This window comes from Nycticebus coucang, chromosome 13 (genome assembly GCF_027406575.1).
Source record: "Nycticebus coucang isolate mNycCou1 chromosome 13, mNycCou1.pri, whole genome shotgun sequence".
NCBI lineage: Eukaryota > Metazoa > Chordata > Mammalia > Primates > Lorisidae > Nycticebus > Nycticebus coucang.
In genome coordinates, this window is record NC_069792.1 from 99,830,892 (window position 1) to 99,855,558 (window position 24,667).

General features: G+C 40.1%; 1 protein-coding gene and 1 non-coding gene across 6 annotated transcripts in view; one reads left to right on the forward strand and one right to left on the reverse strand.

Moving 5' to 3' along the window:
* PTK2 (protein tyrosine kinase 2) overlaps window positions 1-24,667 on the reverse strand; it is a 331,183-nt gene that overhangs the window by 303,765 nt on the left and 2,751 nt on the right. The window lies entirely within an intron of this gene.
* Window positions 3,989-4,095, forward strand: LOC128564212 (small nucleolar RNA U13). Its single transcript, XR_008374072.1, has one exon. It is a non-coding gene; the product is annotated as a small nucleolar RNA U13 (small nucleolar RNA).

Here is a 24,667-nt window from a genome sequence, read left to right on the forward strand (position 1 = left end):
TCTCAGTTAACTACTCCTTCCAGCTGCCTAGGCCAAAAATCAACAAACATCATCCTTGACTCAACCCTTCCTCCCAAATTCCCATCTTCCAATTCAGTCTTGTCAGCAAATAATGTTCTGCTCTTCCTGGTGAATCGCCCAGGAACTGTCCACTATGCCCCACATCTGCCACTCACCCAAACAAATGCAATAGCCATCTGGTACATTCTCTGCTAATTCTACCCTTAAACTCCAGTGCCTACTCCACAACACTGCAGACCAAGTCAAATCTAAATCAGATGTTGTCGCTTCACTGTTCAAAACCCTAAATGGCCCCTCATCTAACTTGGATGATGATTTGCCATGTCTGACTGCAAAAGCAAAGAAATGTGTCAAGAAAAATAAACTTGTTTAAGCCTTCCAGTAAGAAGACTTGCTCAAAAAGTTGAAGACAGTAATAACATCGACGTCTGTTAAAAAACAAGGCCAATTATTTTGAATAGTTTTCCCTGGCTATTGATGATAACAAATGTTACCAACATTGCTCAGCCGTTTATTCACGGAGTTAATGCTAAGTATGAAGTGACTGAAGAATTAGTCTCTAAGAATAGCGCAAGTGGAACTAAAGGTAAGAATATTTTCAGGCTGCGCATAGTGGCTCACATCTATAATCCTAGCATTCTGGAAGGCTAAGGTGGGAGGATCGCTTGAGTTCAGGAGTTCTTGTCAATTCTCAAATATCTAAGACAATGTGGAAATAATTAAGTGACTGAAAACCTCAATTTACTTGGAAAAAGTTTGGCAATAGATTCAATCACAGCCATTTCTAACACCAATCTGTCAATAGTGTCAATTGCTTCAATTTCCTCTCTGCCAAGTAATAGAAAAGTTGAGTTTCATAAGCTTTGTTTGCACCCTTCTCACCTACAAAAAGGTCACACTGAGCTAAAAGTCAAGACAAATAAGATTCTCTTGAGAGGTCTCCCCCCACCCCAATTCACCAACAAATGGTTATTTACTGTCTCTGGGTTATTTCCCCATCTCTAAAGAGCTCTGAACCCTAAATTTAGATATACTTCTAAATTTCTAGACTAAAAGGGGGAAAAACTCACTGGAAAAGTTTGAATACTTTCCAATAAAATGGTCAAAAAGATAGACTCACCCAGGTGCGGTAACTCACACCTGTAATCCCAGCACTCTGGGAGGCCAAGGCAGGAAGATCACTTGGGCTCAGAGTTCGAGACCATCCTGAGGAAGAGTGAGACCCCCATCTCTACTAAAAGTAGAAAAATTAGCTAGGCATGGTGGTATGTGCATGTGGTCCAGCTACTTGGGAGGCTGAGGCAGGAGGATCCCTTGAGCCCAAGACTTTGATGTTGCTGTGAACTAGGATGATGCCACAGCACTCGAGCCTGGCAACAGAGCAAGACTCTGCCTTAAAAAAAAAAAAAAAAGAAGAAGAAGAAGAGAGACGGGAGGGCCCTTCTTTTTTCTTTGTTTTTTGGTTTTTTTAAAGGCAGAGTCTTGCTCAGTTGCCAGGCTGGAATGCTGTGACATCATCCTACTTCACAGCAACCTCAAATTCTTGGGCTCAAGGGATCCTCCTACCTCAGCCTTCTGAATAGCTGGGACCACATGCACATACCACCATGCCTAATTAATTTTTCTATTTTTAGTAGAGATGAGGGTCTCAGTCTTGCTCAGGATGGTCTCGAAATCTTGAGCTCAAGTTTCCAAACAAAAAGCAAAACTGCCGCAACCTAACCTTTGAAATTGAGGCAAAGAAGATTCAAAACTTTTGCCCTCATTGGAAATCACAATTATATCCTAACCTAAAATCTCAGAGTGTTGTTTGAAACAATCTAGGTTTTCACTACTGACTTCTACATCAACACTAGATTACTAGATTCCATCATTTCTTATACATTTATCGTTCATGACCCTGTCATTAACAGAAGTCACAATTTATCTCAAACAGGAAGGAGAAACTTTCTCAGAGATAACTGCTTCTCCAATCTTTCCTTTCTCAAATCTACCATTATAAAGCAGCCCTGTTGTGTGAAGTTCAACAAATCTCTGCAGGGATTGCTATTATCTACAGTCTGAAATCCTAAATTACATGTTGTACTGACATCAAATATGAACCAATCCAGTGAGTACTCCAGAACATGAAATGAAATGGCCTGATGCTCATAGCTCAATAATTCTTTATCAGCTGTTCTGCTTCCCAGCTTTTGCTCACCTAAGGACTCACCATGACAACATGATTTAGGGATTGTCTTTTAACTCACTATTCATACATTTCTAATCCCATCAAAAAACCATACTCATTTCTGGTGACCATACTCATATACTCATATACCATTTAACAGTGACACTGTCTCTTACAGCTATGTGACTATTAACACTTAATACTCCAAAAACTTTAGCTTTGCCTAATATTCAATGGCATGCTAAGGACATTCATGCCAGAATTCCTGAATGGCCTTCTATATACCAAAAATGTATCTTGTTTTGTCTCCTGGGGGAAGAGAAGTCAGAAAGAAAAAAACATTTAAATTGCTGGCTGACACAATGCAACTTAGTAGTAACAATTGAATGCATGTATGGTGTGTAAATGCCTATGATTTGGATGACTATCTTTCTGCCACAAACATTCAGAGTGCCCCAGATGCATACAATCTAACCAGGAAGGGTTCCTCCTCCTGGTTGGGCTCCCTTTTGATAATCTAATGAAAATGCTAGAATTCTTTCCCCAGGAACAAACAACTCACATCCATACACAATTCTGCTTATAATTCCAGCAGTTCATGGACATACAAGACAATGTTCCATCCTTAAGGCAATTATTTCATCACTAGTACATTCTAGGAAAGGACAAAAGAGCTTCATAAACTCATCAAAGGAGAAATCTGGGAGCCATCCTGGAATTCTCTGGACTCCGCTCTTAGCACTGATGTTTCCTTTACTAGTGAAACCCACAGAGCAGTGATTTTTCAACCAGTGTGCTGCAGCATACGGGTGTGCGGTGAGAGGATCGCAGGTGTGCTGTAAAAATTTTTAAAGATCATTAAATTATTTTCTGAAGTTCAAAGTACAGTAAATATATTTTTTTCTCCCTTTTTTTTTGAGACAAAGTCTATGTCGCTGTCGGTAGAGTGCTGTGGCGTCACAGCTCACAGCAACCTCAAACTCTTGGGCTTAAGTGATTCTCTTGCCTCAGCCCCCCAATTAGCTGGGACTACAGCGACCCTCCACAACGCCCGGCTATTTCTGATGGTATCATTGTTGTTGTTGTTGTCATTGTTGTGTGGCGGGCCCAGGCTGGGTTCAAACCTGCCAGCCCCAGTGCATGTGGCTGGTGCCCTAGCTGCTGAACTACAGGCGCTGAGACTCTTTTTTTTTTTTTATTTTTTGATCAACATAATTTAAGTGTGCCACAGCAGAAGTTTAACTATAGGTTCAAGTGGGCTGTGAGGTAAAAAGGTTGAAAAACTGCTGTAGAGTAACTCAGAAATAGGCTTCAAATCAATTCCTACTCTCCATTTCCTCAGTCATGCCCTTAATTAAGACCTTCATCATTTATTTGTACAACATAATTATATAGTTAAAAGAACATACAGACTATTAAATCAAGCCTCTGAATTTTGTCCCTTTCACTTTACTAGCTAGACAACGGTCAGCCACTTCCTTAATGACAAACACTGGGTTACTCTCCCACTTCTGGATCACAGTAATGCTTTGCTTACTGATCCTGTGACACCCTCCTGAAAAATTTATATCAGATCCTTTTTATTTTTAGAGACACACTTTATTGCCCTCGGTAGAGTGCTATTAAATCACAGCTCACAGCAACCTCCAATTGCTGGTCTTAGAGCGATTCTCTTGCCTCAGCCTCCTGAGTAGTTGGGACTACAGGCACCCACCACAACGCCCAGCAATTTTTTTGTTGCTGTTTGGCCAGGGCCAGCGCCCTACCCACTGAGCTACAGACACCACCCTATATCAGATCCTTTTATATTTTATAGTTCGTGTGATGATTGGGTTTTCATGCGCATGCATGAGATGTGCCTCCCACAAATCTCATCACAACATAGGCACATTACCCATCTTACATGGAAAAAGAAAATTTATATCAGAATCAAGTCCAAACTGCTTTGATCCTAATATCAACTTTTTGTCTTCCACGCAGCCCAACCGACACTCCACACGATAAGAACGGCCCACGCCATGAAACTCTCACCTCTCACACCCCCGCGCCTCTGCACATGAGTGGAGTCTGCTTCCCATTTTCTACTGAACTAACTTCTACAAGGGGTCACCACATTTGGCCCACAGCCAGTTTATGTACAGTTCCTGAGCAAAGAATTGCTCTAATATTGTTTTTTCCTTCTTTTCTTTTTATTTTCCCCTCTCCTCCTAAGATACATGTTTTTTAAGTAAGGGGAATATCGTGATTTCGCTCTAGCCTGACCATGTAGACTCAACCCTGGGGCCTGCTTTTAAAATCACCACAGAATTGATAGCAGGTCAGGGGTGGTCTGGACACAGAGAAAGATTTGTGGGAAACTCAATCCGTTGTGTTGATGCCTGGTCTGCTGATTTGTCTTGGGATCACCTTGATTTGTCTCCTAAACAAGGACTCTTCTAAGACCAGGGAAGTCATCACTGACGCTTTGAGAACTCTATATGCAAACCCTTGCGGACGGTCCACTAAATTTGTCACAGAATATTCTAACACAGTTGAATGAACCACAGCGATGCAAGTGAACACCCCTGCTCCTCTGCTCCAACACTGCCCACAATGCCCACACAGATGGACAGGTATCAGCCTCATCTTCTCTTCAGGGAACATGAACCCTGAGCTAATATGCCTGGAGGAGTGCTTATATTCTCCAGCTCTCTCCAGGAGAGTATGTTCTACAGCTCCTTTAGCTTCTCAGCTTTGTTCTTGCATCTCCCTAACTCAAGCTTTGATGGGTTCCAGCTCCAAATCCTCAATGACACCACTCCCTGGGTCACCCCAACTAGTCCCAACTGCTCCTCCTCCTGGCTGTTGGGACCTCCCAGCGGTTGGGTGTTGGGCACAGGGCCAGGGCAGCTCCTCTTTGGGCTCAGCCTCTCCACCCTCAACTTCTCAGAACTCATCCCTGATGTCTCACAGTGCCTCCCCACGGGCCAAGACACAAGAAGGCTCCACTTCCCACCCTAGCCCAGAGCCCTAACCACATGCAGCACCCCCCAGCTGGGGAGGAAGGGGGAAGAAGGGAGTGAAAGGGAGGGAAGAAGAATACACAACAGGCTGCATGTGGTCCCCAAGACCGAAGTGTGTACTTTCTGACTCCTGAGCTTGAGCAGCTCCAGGGACATACCCTCCAGGTTCTCAGGGCATGCTGCTATGACACAATTGCAGCATCATGCCAAATGGCACTGGACTATTGAAGTCTAACTCTGCCTCAGGTCTATGTCTTCAGGGCTTAATACTGTTATCAGTACAGAGCAATATTTGACAAATGCCGAACCAATGAAGTAACTGAATGAAGCAGCTCGAAAACTAGGGAAGTACATAAATGGAAAGGAGCAGGTCACTAGTAGTAAAACATTAGCTAAGTCTATTCAAGACACTACTACTATACTGTTCACAGTAACTGCGCATGCAACATCAAAGGCTGAGAACGTAAATACTTCACAAGAGCACACTGAGAAGCACAAAAACTAAATAACTTGCCAAAAGACACATGGCTAAAGGCAGAGAGCCAACATTTGAACAGCCTCTCCCCCCCCAAAAAAAAAAACATGAACCCAGGTGGTCTGTTTCTTACACAAAATGCTTTTTCTATAACAGATTAGCTTCTCTACATAAATAGTATCTAGACACTTTCAATTACTAATACTCGAGAATTCAGAAGAAGAATAAAATTTAACTTCTGACCCATTATTTAACTTTCAGGGGGTAGGCGGAGATTAAATAGACACTCAAAATTAGCATTAGGCTAAAATGTCTTGGAATAACCACAAACTAAAAACTTCTTTCTTACTTTTAAGAGTCAATCCTGGAGAAACCATCACAAAATTAAACAACTTAATTAACAGATGCCATTGAAAGGAAGGCAGCTGCAGTGACAGCAGGAACCCTTGTCTGTCAGGTAAGCTAAAGCAAACTGGTAGATGAGGGAGTTACTCGTCTTTAAGCTTCAGTTTGTGTAGAACAGAGTCCAACAGCTGATAATGTACATTAACACCTCAGCTTCAGCCAGGGAACAACACAAGTGTTTCCAGAAGCAGAAAAGAAATACAAAAAAACTCTACTTTAAAAAAAAATTAATCTAATCTTTTTCATAATCAAGGTAAAAATTATGCACAGTTGGAGTCTAAGTAGTTAGGTGCCCAAAAGCTTGAGTTAGGACCATGATCTTAGCCAAATTCAACTATAATATAGTCTATTTAAGATAACAATAATTTTGAAGAATTAATACCATACAGAACACATTTTCTGGCTTCAATACCATTTTATTCTTAGGCTAGTCAAGTGATACAATATAATTTTAGAAATAAATCCATTTAGAAAAAAATGCATTTGTAATTTACCAAGCACTTTAAGTCATGAATCAAAGTAATCTTAGAAATTAGAAAATGTTTAAATATTGAACATACTTATTGAATGGAACAATAAATGCTTTATGAACTAAATAACAAAAATACTTCATGTCAAGACTTAGTCCTCATGTAAAGAAAGATTCCTTAAATAGAACAAAAAATATAAAATTAAGGGAAAGGAGTACAAAAGTTTATTAAAATTAAGACAAAACACCACAAGGTACAAAGACAAACCACAAACTAGAAGAAAATATTCATAGTATATAATGATAAAGGACGATAATCCACAAAGAACAGCTACAAACCAATAAGAAAAAAAAAAGAAAAAGGAAATTAGGACTACACAGGTCTTTCAAAGAAGACACACAGATGGCAAATATACTAAAAGAGGTTCAACATCATCAGTAGCAAAGGAAGTTCAAATTAAAGCCACAATAGGCTTGGTGCCTGTGGCTCAAGTGGCTAAGGTACCAGTCACATACACCAGAGCTGACGGGTTCAAATCTGGCCCAGGCCTGCCAAACAATGACAACTACAACCAAAAAACAGCCAGGCATTGTGGCGGGCGCCTGTAGTCCCAGCTACCTGGGAGGCTGAGGCAAGAGAATCACTGAAACCTAGGAGTTGGAGGTTGCTGTGAGCTGTGATGCCATGGCACTCTACTCAGGGCGACAGCTTAAGGCTCTCTCAAAATAAATAAATAAATAAATAAATAAAGCCACAATAAAATATTATGATATACCCAAGAAGACGGCAAAAACATCGCACAAAACAAATTACTGACAAGGATGTGAAGCAACCAGGAGTCATTATACATTAGTATTACTAGAGATTTAAATTGGTACAACTACTATAGAAAGCAATTTGGCAGTAACCAGTCGGGCTGAAGACTGGCTGATCCCGTAATCCAGCAACCACACTCCTGGAAACATAAGCTGGATATAGTCACTCCCATGAGCAACAAGAGTGTCCATACACTGTAGTAGTGTTTGCATAGCAGAAGACTGTAAACAACCCAAAAGCCCATCAACTGTAGACTAGATTACACAACAGTGAAAAAGAATGAACACTAACGCACAGCACCTCAGGTGAGCCTCGGAATCAGACAGTGGAGTGGGGAAAAAGGAATATTGTGTGATTCACTTAATATAAAGCTTAAAATAGACAAAACTGACACAAAGCTAAAAAATCATAGAGGATATTAATTCAATGACCGCTGTTTTAAATGTTGACAATACAAACATGAAGAGACGTTTTGCCCTCATATAATTTACATCATGGCCAAGTGAGAAACTAAAACATAAGTAAAATACAAATGATATCAGTAGTGAAAAGGGATTAAAGAAGAGTAAGGAGTTAAGGGGGCTAAGAGGAGGAGGTGACACAGTGGCACTAGGAAGAAGAGGGGAGCAGAACCACCTCTGAGGGAAGGGGGAAGGGGCCTGACCCAGGAGAACACACGGGCTTGGAAGATGATGGGGACCCCCACCATTTGAGCTGGGCAGCAGGTGCACAGAGAAGCAAAGTACCACCTATGGGCCAATTTGGCCCCCTTTGTTTTTGTACAACCCATGAGCTAAGAATGGTGAATGATTAAAGAAATTAAAAAGAATAATGATCCACAGCATTTGAAAATTACATGAAATTCACATTTCTGTGTTTCAGACAACAGTTATACTGGACATAAGCAGCTCATTACTTTACATACCGTCCATGGCTACTTTTGCCCTATAGCAACAGAGCTAACTCCTTGTGACAGAAGCCATATGTGGCCCACAAGGCCATTTACTGTCTGGCCCTTTACAGAGAGAGTCTGCAGGCCCCTTACATAGAGCATAACCGAGGACTTAGTCCAGGCTGACTGAGTTTTCAGAATCTATGCCTTACACACATCTTATACATGTCCTTTTGTATTTCTTCAGAGTTTAATAAAATCATTTCTTGAAAAAGACTAACATATTAAGCATATTTCTCTGGTAAATATTGCTGTTGAAGCCCCACACTTCTCCTCCATACTAATGACCCACTTTAAAAACGGCATGTACACAACCAGGAGCACTAAACAAAGAAAAGCAATGTACAATTTCTTTTGACTCAAGTACAGTTTTAAGAAAAGGACAGGACAGGACAGGAAAGAAACAAAAAACACATCTAGCTAAGAGCTGTAAATCTGTGGAGAGATGTTACTGCCTTGCTTAGTGCACTGGACTGTTACACACAGTACAACCAACTGGATCAACCACTCACTACAGGACCTTTAAAAAAAATAGCAGAGCTACATTCAATTTTTTTCCTATCTTTTTTTTTTTTTTTTTTTGTAGAGACAGAGTTTCACTTTATGGCCCTCAGTAGAGTGCCGTGGTGTCACACAGCTCACAGCAACCTCCAACTCCTGGGCTTAAGCGATTCTCTTGCCTCAGCCTCCCAAGTAGCTGGGACTACAGGTGCCCGCCACAACACCCGGCTATTTTTTTGTTGTTGTTGTTGTTGCAGTTCGGCCGGGGCCGGGTTTGAACCCGCCACCCTCGGTATATGGGGCCGGCACCCTACCGACTGAGCCACAGGTGCCGCCCTTTTTCCTATCTTTTTTAAAGAAATGAATGCATCACGAATTATGTTACATTTCAGCAGGAACTGTCCAATGTTGGCATACGTGTTCCCAAACCAAGTGCCCTCATGACTTTCTTCAACATGAACTGCTGCTGCCTTTGAATAGAGTTAACAGTATTAATTAAATAATGATAATGGTTAAAGGTGGTGATGAATATGCAGGAATTCATTATAACATTCTGGTTTTGTATATATCTGAAAACTCATACAAAGTTTTAAAATAAAATTAAAGATGTGTGTTTTAATTTTAATCATTTAATATTAAATAATTTTCTATTAGATAGGTATTTAACTTAACAGTTATAGCATCCTCATTTGTGTACCTTTCAAAACCCATTCAAAATAAGTTTTCCATCACCTTTACTACTGACAACTGGAAAAAAAAAGATGCTTTTAAAAAAATCTATATTAAGGCTTTCATCAATGACCTGAGAAAGTGAAAGGACATTCATCTAAAGGAAAATTATGAAGTTGTATTACCTTAAAGTCTTCCCAATCCTTGTTGGAAAGGTCCCCCAACACAAATACTTCTTTAATTTAATGTTTAAGAAAGCTTTGTAAGGTGGCGCCTGTGGTCCAGTGGGTAGGGCGCCAGCCCCATATACCGAAGGTGGCGGGTTCAAACCCAGTCACACTGCAACAAAAAATACCCAGGCTTTGTGGTGGGCTCTTGTAGTCCCAGCTACTCGAAAGGCTGAAGCAAGAGAATTGCCTAAACCCAGGAGTTGGAGGTTGCTGTGAGCTGTGATGCTACAGAACTCTACCTAGGGCCATAAAATGAGACTCTGTCTCAAAAAAAAAGGCTTTGTAACTAGTTTATCTATGTGCCAGTCTTTATGAAACGGGTGGCGAACAACGACTCTGACAGAAGGCAGCTGGTTCATCACTGAAGGAAAACTGTGCCTAGTGTTCCTGTGTGTAAAAGCAGTAAATAGATGCAAACACCTCATTCTAGGTGTGCTGCCATTTTACAGATTGAGCCAAGATGCTGGAAGGACTGAATACCCACAGTCCCTGACTTACAAACATTTGACTTGCATACAACTTACATGCATGAACAGAGGCTATTACATGTATTAGGTAAATGTACCTGTTCCAACTTACATACAAATTCAACTTAAGAACAAATCTACAGAACCTATCTCATTCATAATCTGGGGACTGCCTGTACTTTGAAAACTGGCAAACTTTTACTTCTGGTTTTTATTTTCTGAGGTAATCTAGAAACATTTAATGACTATTATCTTTCCTGAAGTATATAAGACTAGTGCAATCATGTGCCATGATTAGTGCCATGCAAGGAAACAGAGGTTTAAAAACTTAACACAGTAGCCCAAAATCATGGAAAGATTCTGATCCCAAAATCACGCCCTTAACCATCTCACTCCACAAGGGTTACTCAACTTTCTTTTTTTTTGGGATTACTCAACTTTCAAACGAGATCGAGCGCGTTCAGGGTAGTATATGGCCACAGATGTTACTCAACTTTCAAACGGAGACCCACTGCCACCTTATGACCCACACTTCAAAAACCAATGCCTTGCTACTTAAAAAGGAGTCCCATTGACCACCAGCACTGGCATTACCTGAGAACTTGCTAGATATGCAAGTCTGAGTCCTCCCCAGTACATATGCTGGTACTGTAAAACTGAACTGTGATCCCAAGACAAGTCCTGCCAGGCCATGCCCCAGGTAGCTATAAAAAGTGGCCTGACCTTTCTCCTATGCCCATCCTTAGTGCCACTCCTTTAGCTTTACCTCCCCTCTGATACAGCCCAACTATACTGACATGTCTGCGCCCTTCCTCCTAGAGTAATAGACAACCAGGCAGTGACTACTCTCAATATCCACTAAGTGCCTTGAAAGGTGCCTGCACAGCTAAGACTGCTTCAGGCTTATCCTTTGATCCTAAAACTGGACAGGTGCTCAAAACACTGGTGCTCTGTGAACTAGAGCAATTGGACCTACTGAGTCTGGGCCACAGATCAACACATAATGAATGTTTCCACTAAATCTCTCAGTTAAATCAGGTATTTGTAAGTCAAAATACTTAATGGTCTTCTACGCAGTGTACCACAGCTTCACATTTCACCACCTAAACTCATCTCAGAGCCCACACTATCTAAGGGACAGGTTTCACAATAAGCCTATTAAAGTAGCTCCATCATCTGTCCAGCAGTAAAGATTCCAAAAACATTCAAACTTTAAACAGCAAGGATACCCACATCAATGGTTCTCAAATGCAGATCCACGTAACAGTGTGTATGTTCCTGATGAGGGTTGCTTACTCTAGCCAGCGCTATCCAATAGAAGTTTCTGCAATGATGAAAGTGTTTTGCATATGCACAGCCCCATGTGGTAGCCATTAAGCCACCTGAAATGTGTCTAGTGTAACTGAGGAATGGGACTTTTCATTGAACTGTAATTAATTTCAATTTAAACAGCCACATGTGGCTAGTGGTTACCATCTCAGACATAAGGTTCTGGTCTAGACTATGGAGTGAAAATAAAAAGAAATCTTTGGCTTCTTAACTGCAGACTATGATATATGATCCAACCTTTCTCCTAAAAAAGACTTTTAAAAAAAAGATAGATATTTTTTTTGCAGTTTTTGAACCTGCCACCTCCAGCATATGGGGCCAGCCCCCTATTCCTTTGAGCCACAGGTGCCACCCAAGATAGAATATTTTTTAAACTTTCTTTTTTGCTGTCTTTATACTTTATTTTTTTATGTCAGTTTAATATAAAGGTACAGACAATTAGGTTACTGTATGCATGTTAGGTAGAGCCCAAGTTGTAATTGTGCTTGTCACCCAGGTGTGCCCTTACATTGCACCTGTCAGGTGAGAGCACATCAATCCCTCTCCCTCTTCCCCCCTCCGCCGACTTGAGTTTAACTGTGTTTTTCTCTTGTGTAGGTATGTGTTTCTCCATATACTGGTTTCATCTCACTGCTTTTCCATTCTTGTGATACTTTACTAAGAAGAATGTGTTTCAACTCCACCCAGGTTAATACAAAAGACGTAGAGTCTCCTTTTTATGGATGAATAGTATTCCATGGTATATACATGTAACAGTTTATTAGTCCATTCATGTGTAGATGGGCACTTCGGTTGATTCTACATCTTGGTAATTGCGAATTGAGCTGCAATAAACATTCTGATGCATATGTCTTTATGGTAAAATGATTTTTTTTCCTTCTAGGTAGATACCTAGAAATGGAATTATGGGATCAAATGGAAGATCCACTCTCAGTTGTCTGAGGATTCTCCATACTTCTTTCCAAAGAGGCTATACTAATTTGCAATCCTACCAACAGGGTCTAAGTGTTCCTTTTTCTCTACACTCTATTTTTTTTTTTTTGGTCATTGTTGCAGTTTTTGGCCAGGGCTGGGTTCAAACCCACTACCTCCAGTATATGGGGCCAGCGCCCCACTCCTTTGAGCCACTGACACCGCCCCCTACACCCTATTTTTTAAATCTTAAAAGCAACCACAAACTGAAAAGACAAGAAGGAAATATCAGGACAAAATTAAAGGAGAAACCAGAAACTCAGTAAGTTAAACAAGCACAGAAACCACCTTTTCCCAGAAGGCTTTTACAAATTCTGAAAATTTTCAACTTTCATTTTTACAATAGTCCAGGGAAGAACAGGAATCAAAGGTTGGCTCTTCCAAGGTATATAGCCTTACCACAGAAGGCATGACCTCTGCTTTTTCTCTCTTTCCCTCTCTTACTGCTGCTCTTCTCTCTAAGATAGGATAAAGTCTATACTTTTATATTTTAATCTTGGCCTAGAGAAATTCTTGTCCTATCCCTTGTGTAGGGCACCTACTAAGCTTTCTAACCCTATTACATATCACATGATCCAGCCATTCTTGTCCCTAAGGCCAATCATTCCCAAGAGACGTGAGTGTCTATGCACAAAAAAAATCCGTAAAACTTCATTTGTGGGTGGTGCCTGTGGCTCAGTAAGTAGGGTGCCGGCCCCATATACGGAGGGTGTCGAGTTCAAACCCGGCCCTGGCCAAACTGCAACAAAAAAAATAAATAAATTTAATTTATGGGCAGCACCTGTGGCTCAAAGGAGTAGGGTGCCGGCCCCATATGCTGGAGGTGGTGGGTTCAAACCCAGCCCCAGCTAAAAAAAAAAAAAAAAAATCATTTATAATAACCCAAAACTGGAAACAATTCTCCACAAATACATCTATACATTCATTGTAATCCCAAACATCTGGAAGAATTATTTTAGAAGCTGACAAGTAAATCCAAAACACACATAGATCTGCAAAGGGTCAAGAATAGCCAAGGTACCCTCAAAAGGAGAACCAACTGTGAAGAATTTCACAATGATAGAGTTTATTATAAAGTGTGATACTGTGAAATATGTATTTGGTTTCCTAGCACAGAACTCCTAAAATCTTTGGAATCTCCAAAGTGATGTCCTTTTGTATGTTGACCAATAGCCTCAGGATGGAGCTGCTAACCAAAAAGACCAAGACCAACTCTCAGAAGGGGAGAGGGGCTAACAGTCAGAACACCAAAGGCAAGTGATTTAATCAGTCATGCCTACCTAATGAAGCCTCCATAGAAACCCAAGAGGACAAGTATGGAGAATTTCTATGGACAGGGGAATGTGTGGGGATTCCTATAGGGTGGGGTAACCACAAAAGATGTGGGAGCTCCATCCCTTCACTCATACCTGACCCTGCCCACCTCTTCATCTGTATCCTTTGTAACATCCTTCAGAATAAACCAGTAAACATGTGTCCCTGAGTTCTGTGAGCCACTCCAGCAGACTAATCAAACTCAAACAGGGGGTTATGAGAATCCCAACATGAAGCCAATCAGTCAGGAGTTCAGATTTGGAGGCTCAGACCTGGGACTCGCGGGGAAGTCTTAGGGATCTAACCTGTGGGATCTGACGCAACCTCCAGGTAGACAGCATTAGAACTGAATTGGAGGACACCCAACTGGTGTCAATTACAGAACTTCTTTCTAGCAACTTGGCAGGGAGAAATCCCCATATATTTTAGGGTCACGAATGTCTTCTGTGTTGACTAGGCATGGTGAGTTCATGCCTGTAATCTTCAAACTTTGGGAGTTTGAGAAAAGCCTGAGCAAAAGCAAGACACTGTCCCTAGAAAAAATTGAAAAGTTAGCAAGTATGGTGGCCCACTTGGTCCTAGCTACTTGGGAGGCTGACGCAGAAGAACTATTCTGCTCAAGCCCAGGACTCTGAGGTTGGTGGACTATGATGATGCCACTGTACCCTAGCCCAGGAGATAAGCAAGACCTTGTCTCAAAAAAACAAACAAAAAAAAGGTGTCTTATGTATTGATTATAGAGAAGAGAAAAAGCACTATTGAGTTTTTTCCTAAACATAAAGCTATAATAATCTAGACAGCATAGTACCAGTGAAATCAAGTAGAGTCTAAAACCAGACACACATACATATAGACCCTTGATTTACAACAAAGGCAGCACCATAGAATATCAGGGGAAAAGATGCTCTTTTCAATAAATGGTGTTAAGAAAAGATGACCACATTTAAAAACATTGCCTCTTCTTTACACTATACACCCAAACCAATTCCAAGTGAATTATAAAGTTAAAGAGGAAACACAAAATTATAAAATACTTAAAATACTTAAAAAAGAAACAGAAGAATTAGTTCATGAGCTCATGGTAGAGAAAAACACTAAAGCACTAACCATAAAGGAAAAGACTGATGAAGTAGAATACATTAAACTTCTATTTATCAACAAAAACACCATAAGGAGTCAATGAAACTAAACACCACAAATGAAGGAGATAGTGGCAAAATATATAAGAAAGAACTTGTGTCCTGAATGCATAAAGAAGCCGCAAATCAATGAAGGAAAATAAACACCAGAAGACCTAATAGAAAAATAGCCAAATGGCCAGTGAAAGTATTTTTAAAAAAGTACAACCTTTTTTACAATCAGGAAAAAGCTCTTTAAAACTACAAAGTGGCAACACTACAGAAACCACCAGAAGGGGCACAGAGAGGAGACAAAATACAAGACCAAAGAGGACCATAAGCAGTTAAGTGATCTGAGAAGAATGGCCAATGGCTGGGGCCTAACTTTTTAGAGAGGAGTATCAGAGAATCATTTACTAACGTTCATTGGACTGTAGGCCAAGCATTCAAAATGGTAGTCATCATCTACAACTGACTATAAAGGATAACTTTAATGCCACTGACCAATTTTGATGAAGAAAATATTCCAGATCATTTTTTCCCACCATCTAATTTCTACTGCTATTACTTTTGCTTTCAATTGAGCTGCACAGTTGAGTAGAAGTTTGATTACAGGGGAAATTCACATGGAAACATTCTTATTGTTTTGTGATTACATAAATTAGTTTCACTGTTTATCCCTAACTCTTCTCTACCTTTGTAACAACTTTCATGTATTTAAATACTCCTTATAACAAAACCTCCACAAAATCATTTCTTTACTGATTCCCTTCAGATCTTTTCTGAAACTCTTTCCAGTGTTCTCATTCATCTAAATTATAACAACACACTGACAACCTAAAGTTACCTCAGCAGAAGGGGACTCTTCTTCGTTCATTAAACAAATTACTTACTAACCACCTACAATAGTTGGGTGGGGACTTAAATATACCTAATGAATAATACAGAATCCCTGTCCCTGAGTTTACAATAGTCTCTTTGCCAGGCAATTCATCGAATTCTGCATAAAACATAATAGAAATAAGGCACATCACCAATTTCATTTTTGTAGACTTTTGTTTAGCCCTTAGGAAAAATAAAAAGGACCAAAGAATGTACTAAATTTAGATATTAACTCAATACTAGGCATAAAAATCAATTCACACAATGCAAATTTGTCATTACCCCCAAGACATGGCAACCACCAACTCTAGTACTACGCTAACCAATTTTTCAGCACCAAAACAAAACCACCAGAGAACCTATACCTTAAGCACTAACATGTAAGCACTCTCCATCCATTTGCCAAAAGCCACACATCCAGTATCCACTCAAATTGCAATTTCAATGTAAAATCGTCCATTTAAATACCAAACCAAGATTCTAAAGGATTAAGCAGTCTCAGCATAAAACATCAAAATCCCTAAACAGAATAGTTGTGAGGTCTTATTAAGATTCTGAAAATCCTAACATATTTAGATTCCTGAAGGGCAATTTCTCTAGCCAATTTAAGTGATCAAGAAGAGATCATATACATCTCAAAGACTGATTTTCACCTGCTCTGACCTGCCTTTACCTCAAAACCCTAAAGCAGTGGTTCACAAACACTACTATGCATCAAAGCACCTACAAAGCAAGTTCAAGCAGCTTGCTACATCCCACCCCACAGTCTGATTTAGCAGATAGAGGTAGGGCCTCAGCACTTGCATGTTTGGCAAGTACTACTATAGCTAGAATAAAAAGATGGGGATGATGCTGCAGTACTGTTACTTTAAGAAGCACTAAAACCCCCTGGAGCTTACTGGAATGTGTGCATGTGACTTACCCGCTCACAATACAGAAAGACTAAGGAAGAACACCAAGAAAAAGCAAGCTGCAAAGTCTCAGGAAGACATTTTGTACCCAAATGTTGACTTTCCTTACTTTAGGGCATTCTGACCTGTTACTTTCAAAATATTTTATCTGAACAGTAGCATGGCAGTACAAGACACTTTGATCAAGGATAAGCCAGCATACTGCATAACTCGCACTTCAGTATTAGGAAGATGGTTTTCTTTCAAATGGTTAAGGGGCATAAAGTTAAAACCTTGTAAAACATCCAGTGAATCCAGACAATTAGTAAAAGATATATTAGAACTTCTGAACCAGTAATCAAAAATCCCACTCATTTTGTGTCGCCTTCAATAACTTTGTATGTCTTTGGAACTTAGGATAAGTCCTAATGAATGCAAGACCAATTCCGACAAGACTGACTTATAGAAAAAAAAGAAAATTTCAAAACTGTAAAAAGTCAGAGCAGTATTTTTTTCTGGCCCAAGTTTGATGACAGTAGTTAGAAAATAAAGGATTCAAAGGTGAAAACACAGGTAATCCAAGTTCTTCCCCAGTATTAAATGGTTTTAAAATGAGTTTCTTTACCAAGGCAAACAAAACAACAGACAGCTGACTGACACAATAGCTCTCTAATAATTAATGAGCTTTAGTAAGTGAATGTGATCTTTCATTCACTTACTCAATAAATACCATATCAGACACCGGGGATTCGCTAATGTATAAAAACAAAGTTTCTGCCCTCAATGGAACTTACATTCTCACAAGATGATACACATGCACTAAAAAATATACAACATATTTAAAAAGTGTTAAGCTTTCATCAGTCCAATAAACGTATAATGTTCTGGTCAAGAAAGAAAGATACAACAAGCGCCTATAGTTCACAGCTGACTCCAAACCACGAAATACAGGAATTTTAACAAGAACACGGGGGCAGACAAAAATCCTGGGCTAGACAATCCACAAACATGACTTTTTAGGTTCTTTTGAGCCTTAGTTTTGATCCACTGGCCCCAAATAATGGAGGAGAGAACATGTCAAAGTCTTAAAAGCAGGATGGAAAATTCTAAATTGGTGAAAATAAACGCATTCACTTCAGAAACATTTATAGAGCTGCAATTTGTTAGAAATTATAAATACTAGGATTTACCACAGAAGCTGAACCTGCGTAAGGAGAAATATGTCATTTTTCCTTGCTTCCTACAAAACTGTGTTCTCATTATAAACAACATCGACACAAGAAAAATCACCAATGGAAAACCACAAATGTGGATCACGTCCTTTCACAAATAAGAAGCATCAGTCACTTCTCTATGCATTATATAGTCTTATTTAATTCTAAGTTGATTCAAAATAATTAAACATTCTAGCAGGGTGTTAATACAAGAAAACAAAAAAACAAATATCCAGGCGTTGTAGTGGGCGCCTGTAGTCCCAACTACTCAGGAGGCTGAGGCAAGAGAATCCCCTAAGCCCAGGAGTTGGAGGTTGCTGTGAGCTGTGACACCACAGCACTCTACCAAGGGCGACAAAGTGAGACCGTGTCTCTAAAAAAAAAAAAAAAAAAAAAAGAAAACAAAACTAAAAAACAAAATAAGTAAACAATTGTGACACACCTATTAAAATGCCTATTATACCATGTTAGTCAGATCAGAACTTCATGTTCTAGAAGTGTCAGATTCAAACAGAAAATGTAATTACTTGAACTTTCCAGGCACAGTAATTTATACTTGCATACTATTTACTCCTACTTCAGGAAACTGGGTTAAGTTTCAAGACTACCACTGTGTCTATTCCAGTCCTTTTCAGTCCCTAAGACCACACGCTGTTAGAAGCCCCTGACCAAGAGCTGACTGACCCTGGGCAAGCTACTCTAATTCTAAACTTCTAGCCCTTCATCTATAAAATGAGGATATAAATAGCACCTACAATTCAATAGTGCTCAAGAATAAAGTAGATAAACCATAAAAACACTCAGCTCAGGTCTGGCACATGGTGTATAATAAGTGAGACATACAGTACAGAAGCTGTCCCAGATATAATTTATCTATAAAAAGACAGTAACACCATGTAGGTGCCCAGTTAATGTTACTTTTCCTCCTCTATTGTTGGATAAAATTCAAAGTTATGATTTCAGTCTTTTTCTAAAAAATAAGTTTATAGTAAATGGAAATGTACAAAGATTTAACTAGGATTATTTTAATTAAATAAATTTAGATAAAGTTTATAAGGAAACACCATGATGTCCTTAAAAAAAGGTAAGCTTTGAGGCTGGGTACGATGGCTTACACCTGCAATCCTAGCACTCTGGGAGGCCAAGGTAAGAGAATTGCTGAGGCCAAGGGTTCATGACCAGTTTCAGAAATATAGGGAGACCTCTTCTCTCCAAAAAAAAAAAACAGAAAAATTAACCAGGTATGGGTGGCACAGGCCTGCAGACCTAGCTACTCTTGGAGGCTGAGGCAAGAGTTTTGCTTCAGTCCAGAGTTTGAAGTTGCAGTGAACTATGATGACATCATTACACTGCCCAGAGTAAGACTATGCCTCCAAAAAAAAAAGTAAACTTCATAATGATGCAACAACTAGTGTTTTTTCTGAGGTTGCCAAGTGCTAAGGAGTGGAAACAGTGCCATAAAGGTAAAAACATGTATTAATATTTCCTACTTTTATCTGTAAACCATTTCATTAGTGTTTATACAAATTAAGCTACATTTAACAGCACTCTTGGAAATTCCATTTAAATTGAAAGTTAAAAATGTATATGCTTATCTAAATGTTATTTCCATAATAGAACCCGGCTTTAAAAAAAGGAGGACAGAGGGTGTTCCTCCATTGCTTTACACAGGCAGTCCCCACGTTACAAACATCCAACCTACATATAACTTACACTTACAAACTGAGGCTATTAAGGGTAATCATTAAGTATACCTGTTCCAACTTAAATACAAATTCAACTTAAGGGCAAACCTACAGAACCTACTTCTTGTGTAACCCGGGTCTGCCTATACTGATTCAAGTAAAGCTACTTACTTTGACCAAATTTTAAAACCTGCATTTTAAATAATTTATGGAAGTGTTGCTAAAAATTCTCTAAGACCCCCACATTAATTTATTACCAATTACTTAAGAAACTTCAGTAAGGGGAAATGGTAGTGAGAATGTGTTGTTGTCCCCCCACACATACACCCATGAGGCTGAGACAGGAGGACCACTCGAGCCCAAGAGTTTGAGGATTCAGGGAGCCGATCACACCACTGCACTCTAGCCTAGAAAACAGATTGAAAACCATCCCAAAATTTAAAAAAATTAAATAATTTTTTAAATGTGTTTTCAAGAGACACAGTCTCACTGTGTCGCCCAGGGCCTAGTGCAGTGGCCAGCCACAAATGCAATCCCACTAATGACCAACACAGGAGCTTTCACCAGCTATTTCCAACCTGGGCCAGTCCCTCTCTCCCAAGAGGTCACCATACTGACACCAAAGGGCAGGCATCTGACTGGCATAGCCCAGAACTATCAGCTTCAAGCAATCTTCCCCCCTCAGCCTCCCAAGTACTTGGGATCACAGATGTGCACCAACATGCTGTCTGAAAATGTGTTCTTAAACTGGAGCTTTAAAGTATAGGCATACCTCATTTTATTGTGCTTTACTTTACTACACTTCACAGATGGTCCACCTTTACCAAGCTGAAGGTTTATGGCAATCCTCCCTCAAATGTGCCTGTTAGGACCACGTTCTCGTCAGTATGTGCTCACTTCATGTCTCTCTGTCACATTTTGGTAATTCTTGGAATATTTTAAACTTTCTCAGTGTTATTATTATATATTATAGTGATCAGTGATCTTTGATGTTACTACTGTTAATTATTTGGGGGCAACATGAATCACACCTATAACTTAATAAATGTTGTGTATGTTCGAGGGTGGCGGGTTCAAACCCGGTCCGGCCAAACTGCAACAAAAAAGTAGCTGAGTGTTGTGGCGGGCGCCTGTAGTCCCAGCTACTCGGGAGGCTGAGCAAGAGAAATCACCTAAGCCCAGGAGTTGGAGGTTGCTGTGAGCTCTGTGATGGGACGACACTCTACCAAAGGCAATAAAGTGAGACTCTGTCTCTTAAAAAAAAAAAAAAAAAAAAATGTTGTGTATGTTCTGACTGCTCCAACAACCAGGGGCTGATCCCCTTTCTCTCTCTCTCTTAGGGCCACCTTATCCCCTGAGATACAAGACATTAAGCCAACTTTTTTTTTTTTTTTTTTTTGTAGAGACAGAGTCTCACTGTACCGCCCTCGGGTAGAGTGCTGTGGCATCACACGGCTCACAGCAACCTCTTAACTCTTGGGCTTACGCAATTCTCTTGCCTCAGCCTCCCGAGCAGCTGGGACTACAGGCACCCGCCACAACGCCCGGCTATTTTTTGGTTGCAGTTTGGCCGGGGCTGGGTTTGAACCCGCCACCCTCGGCATATGGGCTGGCGCCCTACTCACTGAGCCACAGGCACCGCCCAAAATAACTTCTTTTTTATTTTTTTTTTGGCTGTGGCTGGGTTTGAACCGCCACCTCCGGCATATGGGACTGGCATTAAGCCAACTTTTAACCCCACAATGGTCCCTAAGTGTTCAAGAGAAAAAAGATATCTCACTTTAAATCAAAATCTATACTAGAAATAATTAAGCTTAGTGAAGAAGGCATGTTCAAAGCCAAGGAAAGCCCAAAGCTAGGCCTCTTACACAAACAGCCAACCTATTAATGCAAAGGAAAAGTTCTTAAAGGAAATATACATGCTACTCCAGTGATAAGAAAGGAACACAACTTAATTGCTGATACGGAGAAAGTTTTAGTGGTCTGGACACAAGATCAAATCAGCCACAACAGTCCCTTAAGACATAGCCTAATCCAGAACAAGGCCTCTCTTCAATTGTATGAAGGCTGAGTGAGGAAGGTGCAGAAGAAAAGTTGGAAGCTAGCAGAGGTTGGTTGGTGAGGTTAAGAGCAAGTGCAAGGTGAAGCAGCAAGTGTTCACAAAGTTGTTAACAAGTTTTATCTAGAAGATCTAGCTAAGATAACTGATGAGGGTGGCTACCCTAACAATACATTCTCAACTCCTAGATGCAACAGCCTTCTACTAGAAAATGCCATCGAAGTCTTTCATGGCTAGAGAAGTGGCAAAACGTCAAAGAACAGGGTCTCTTGTTAGGAGATAGTGCAGCTACCAACTTTAATTTGAAGCCAATGCTCTTCCGCCATTCCAGAAATTCCAGGGTCCTTAAAAATGAAATTAAATCAACTCTGCCTATGCTGAGATATGGAACAACAAAGCCCGGATAACAGTCCATCTGTTTTCAGGAGTGTTTACTCAACATTTGAAGCCCACTGTTGAGACCTCAGGGGAAAAAAAAAAATTTCTTTCAAAAGATTACTGCTCATTGACAATGTGCCTGTTCACCAAAGAAGTCTGACAGAGATGAGATAAGAAATAAATGTTTTCATGCCTACTAACATCCATTTTCTGGCCCAGGGATTAAGAAGTAAATTTGATTTTTGAGTCTTATTGTTAAGAAATACATTACCTTGGGCCGCGCCTGTGGCTCAAGGAGTAGGGCGCTGGTCCCATATGCCGGAGGTGGCAGGTTCAAACCCAGCCCCGGCCAAAAAAAAAAAGAATAAAAAATATTCATTAAAAAAAGAAAAAAAAAGAAATACATTACCTGGGTGGTTCCCATAGCTTGGTGGGTAGGGCGCCAGCCACATATACCAAGGCTAGTGGGTTCAAAGCTGGCCTGGGGCCAGCTAAAACGACAACAACTGCAACAACAAAAAATAGCCGGGCGTTGTGGCTGGCACCTGTAGTCCCAGTTACTTGGGAGGCTGAGGCAAGAGAATCGCTTAAGCCCAAGAGTCTAAGGTTACTGTGAGCTACGATGTCACAGCACTCTACCCAGAGTAACAGCTTGAGACTCTGTCTCAAAAAAAAAAAAAAAAAGAAAGAAAGAAAGAAAAATACATTGCAGGATGAGTGTGGTGGCTTATGCCTGAAACCCTAGCACTCTGGGCAGCTGAAGCTGGAGAAATGCTTGAGCCCAGGAATTCCAGACCAGCCTAAGCAAGAGCAGGACCCCATCTTTAAAAGAAATTAAAAAAAAAAAAAAAAAAATACATTTCGGCTCAGCACCTGTAGCACAGTGGTTATGGTGCCAGCCACATACGCCAAGACTGGAGGGTTCAAAACCGGCCCAAGCCAGCTAAACAACAATGACAACTGCAACAAAAAATAGCCAGGCGTTGTGACGGGCGCCTGTAGTCCCAGCTACTTGGGAGGCAGAGGCAAGAGAATAGCTTAAGCCCAAGAGTTGGAGGTTGTTGTGATGTGCTGTGATGCCACAGCACTCTACCAAGGGCAACATAGTCTCCATAGTCTTTTTTTTTTCTGTCTCAAAAAAAAAAAAAAAATACATTTCATAAAGCTATCGCTGCTATAGTTGATCCCTTTGATGGATCTGGGCAAAGTACACTGAAAACCTGCTGGAAAGGATTTATCATTCTGGATGCAATCAACAACATTCATTGATTCATGGAAGGTCAAAATACTAACATTAACAGGATTCTGAAAGTAGTTGATTCTAACCCTCACAGATAACTCTGAGGGGCTCAAGACATCAATGGTAAAAATCATTGTTAAAAGTCACTGCAGATGTGGCGAAAAGAGCAAATGAACTAGAATTAGAAGTGGCACCTGGGCCAGATGCAGTGGCTTGCACTTGTAATCATTGCATGCTGGGAGGCCAAGGTGGGAGGATCACCTGAGTTCAGGAGTTTGAGACCAACCTGGGCAAGAGTGCGACCCCATTTCTACAAAAAAATAGAAAACATTAGCCAGGCACAGTGACATGCACCTGTAGTCCCAGCTACTCAGGACACTAAGAGAGCAGGAGTTTGGGGTTGCAGTGCAGTGAGCTATGATGATGCTGGGTCAACAGAGAGAGATTCTGTCTCAAAAAAAAAAAAAAAAAAAAAAAAAGGTGGAGCAGCCTATAGATGTAGCTGAACTGCTGCAATCTCATGATTAAACCTAAACAGATGAGGAGTTGCTTCTTAAGGGTGTGCAAAGAAAAGGATTTCTTGAGATGGAATATATTCCTGAAGATCCTGTGAACATTGCTGAAATGACAACAGAGGATTTGGAATATTACATAAATGTAATTGATGAAGCAGCAGCAGAATTTGGAAGGAACGACTCCAATTCTGAAAGTTCTACTGTGGGTAAAATGTTATCAATTAGCATCCCCACTACAGAGAAACCTTCCATGAAAGGGACTCTAAATGGCAAACTTCACTGTTATCTTATTTTAAGAAACTGCCACAGCGCCCCACCCCCACCATAAGCAACCAACACCTCAGTCAGTCAGCAGCTATCAACCTGGAGGCAAAACCTTCCAACAGCAGAAAGATGATGACTTACTGAAGGCTCAGATGGTAAGTCTACATTTTTTAACATAATTTTATTGAACACTTAACATACCACAGTATACTGTAAACATAACTTTTATATGTACTGGGAAACCAACATATTCCTATGATTTGCTTTACTATAATTTGCTTTGTTGAGGTGAACCAAACCCACAATATCACCAAGATATGGGTTGGTACTACAGAAACTACACTGTTCTCAGATTTTACTAACAAAACAATTCACTTCACAAATACGATTTTAAAAGCAGAACTTTGTTATTGCAGTTTAAAATAAAAATCTAGGTCTTAGGCTATATCTAACCAAAAATGTTTAATTTAAAAAAAGAAAGATATACATTGTATTAACATTTTGAATTGCATCTTGGGTAACCCTTAATTCTAATGATTGTCTAAAAATTATAAGACCATAAAACAGAGGAAAAAAATTTTCCAAAAATCTTTAGAGATGTGAACTAAGGTCCTACTTTTCCACACCAA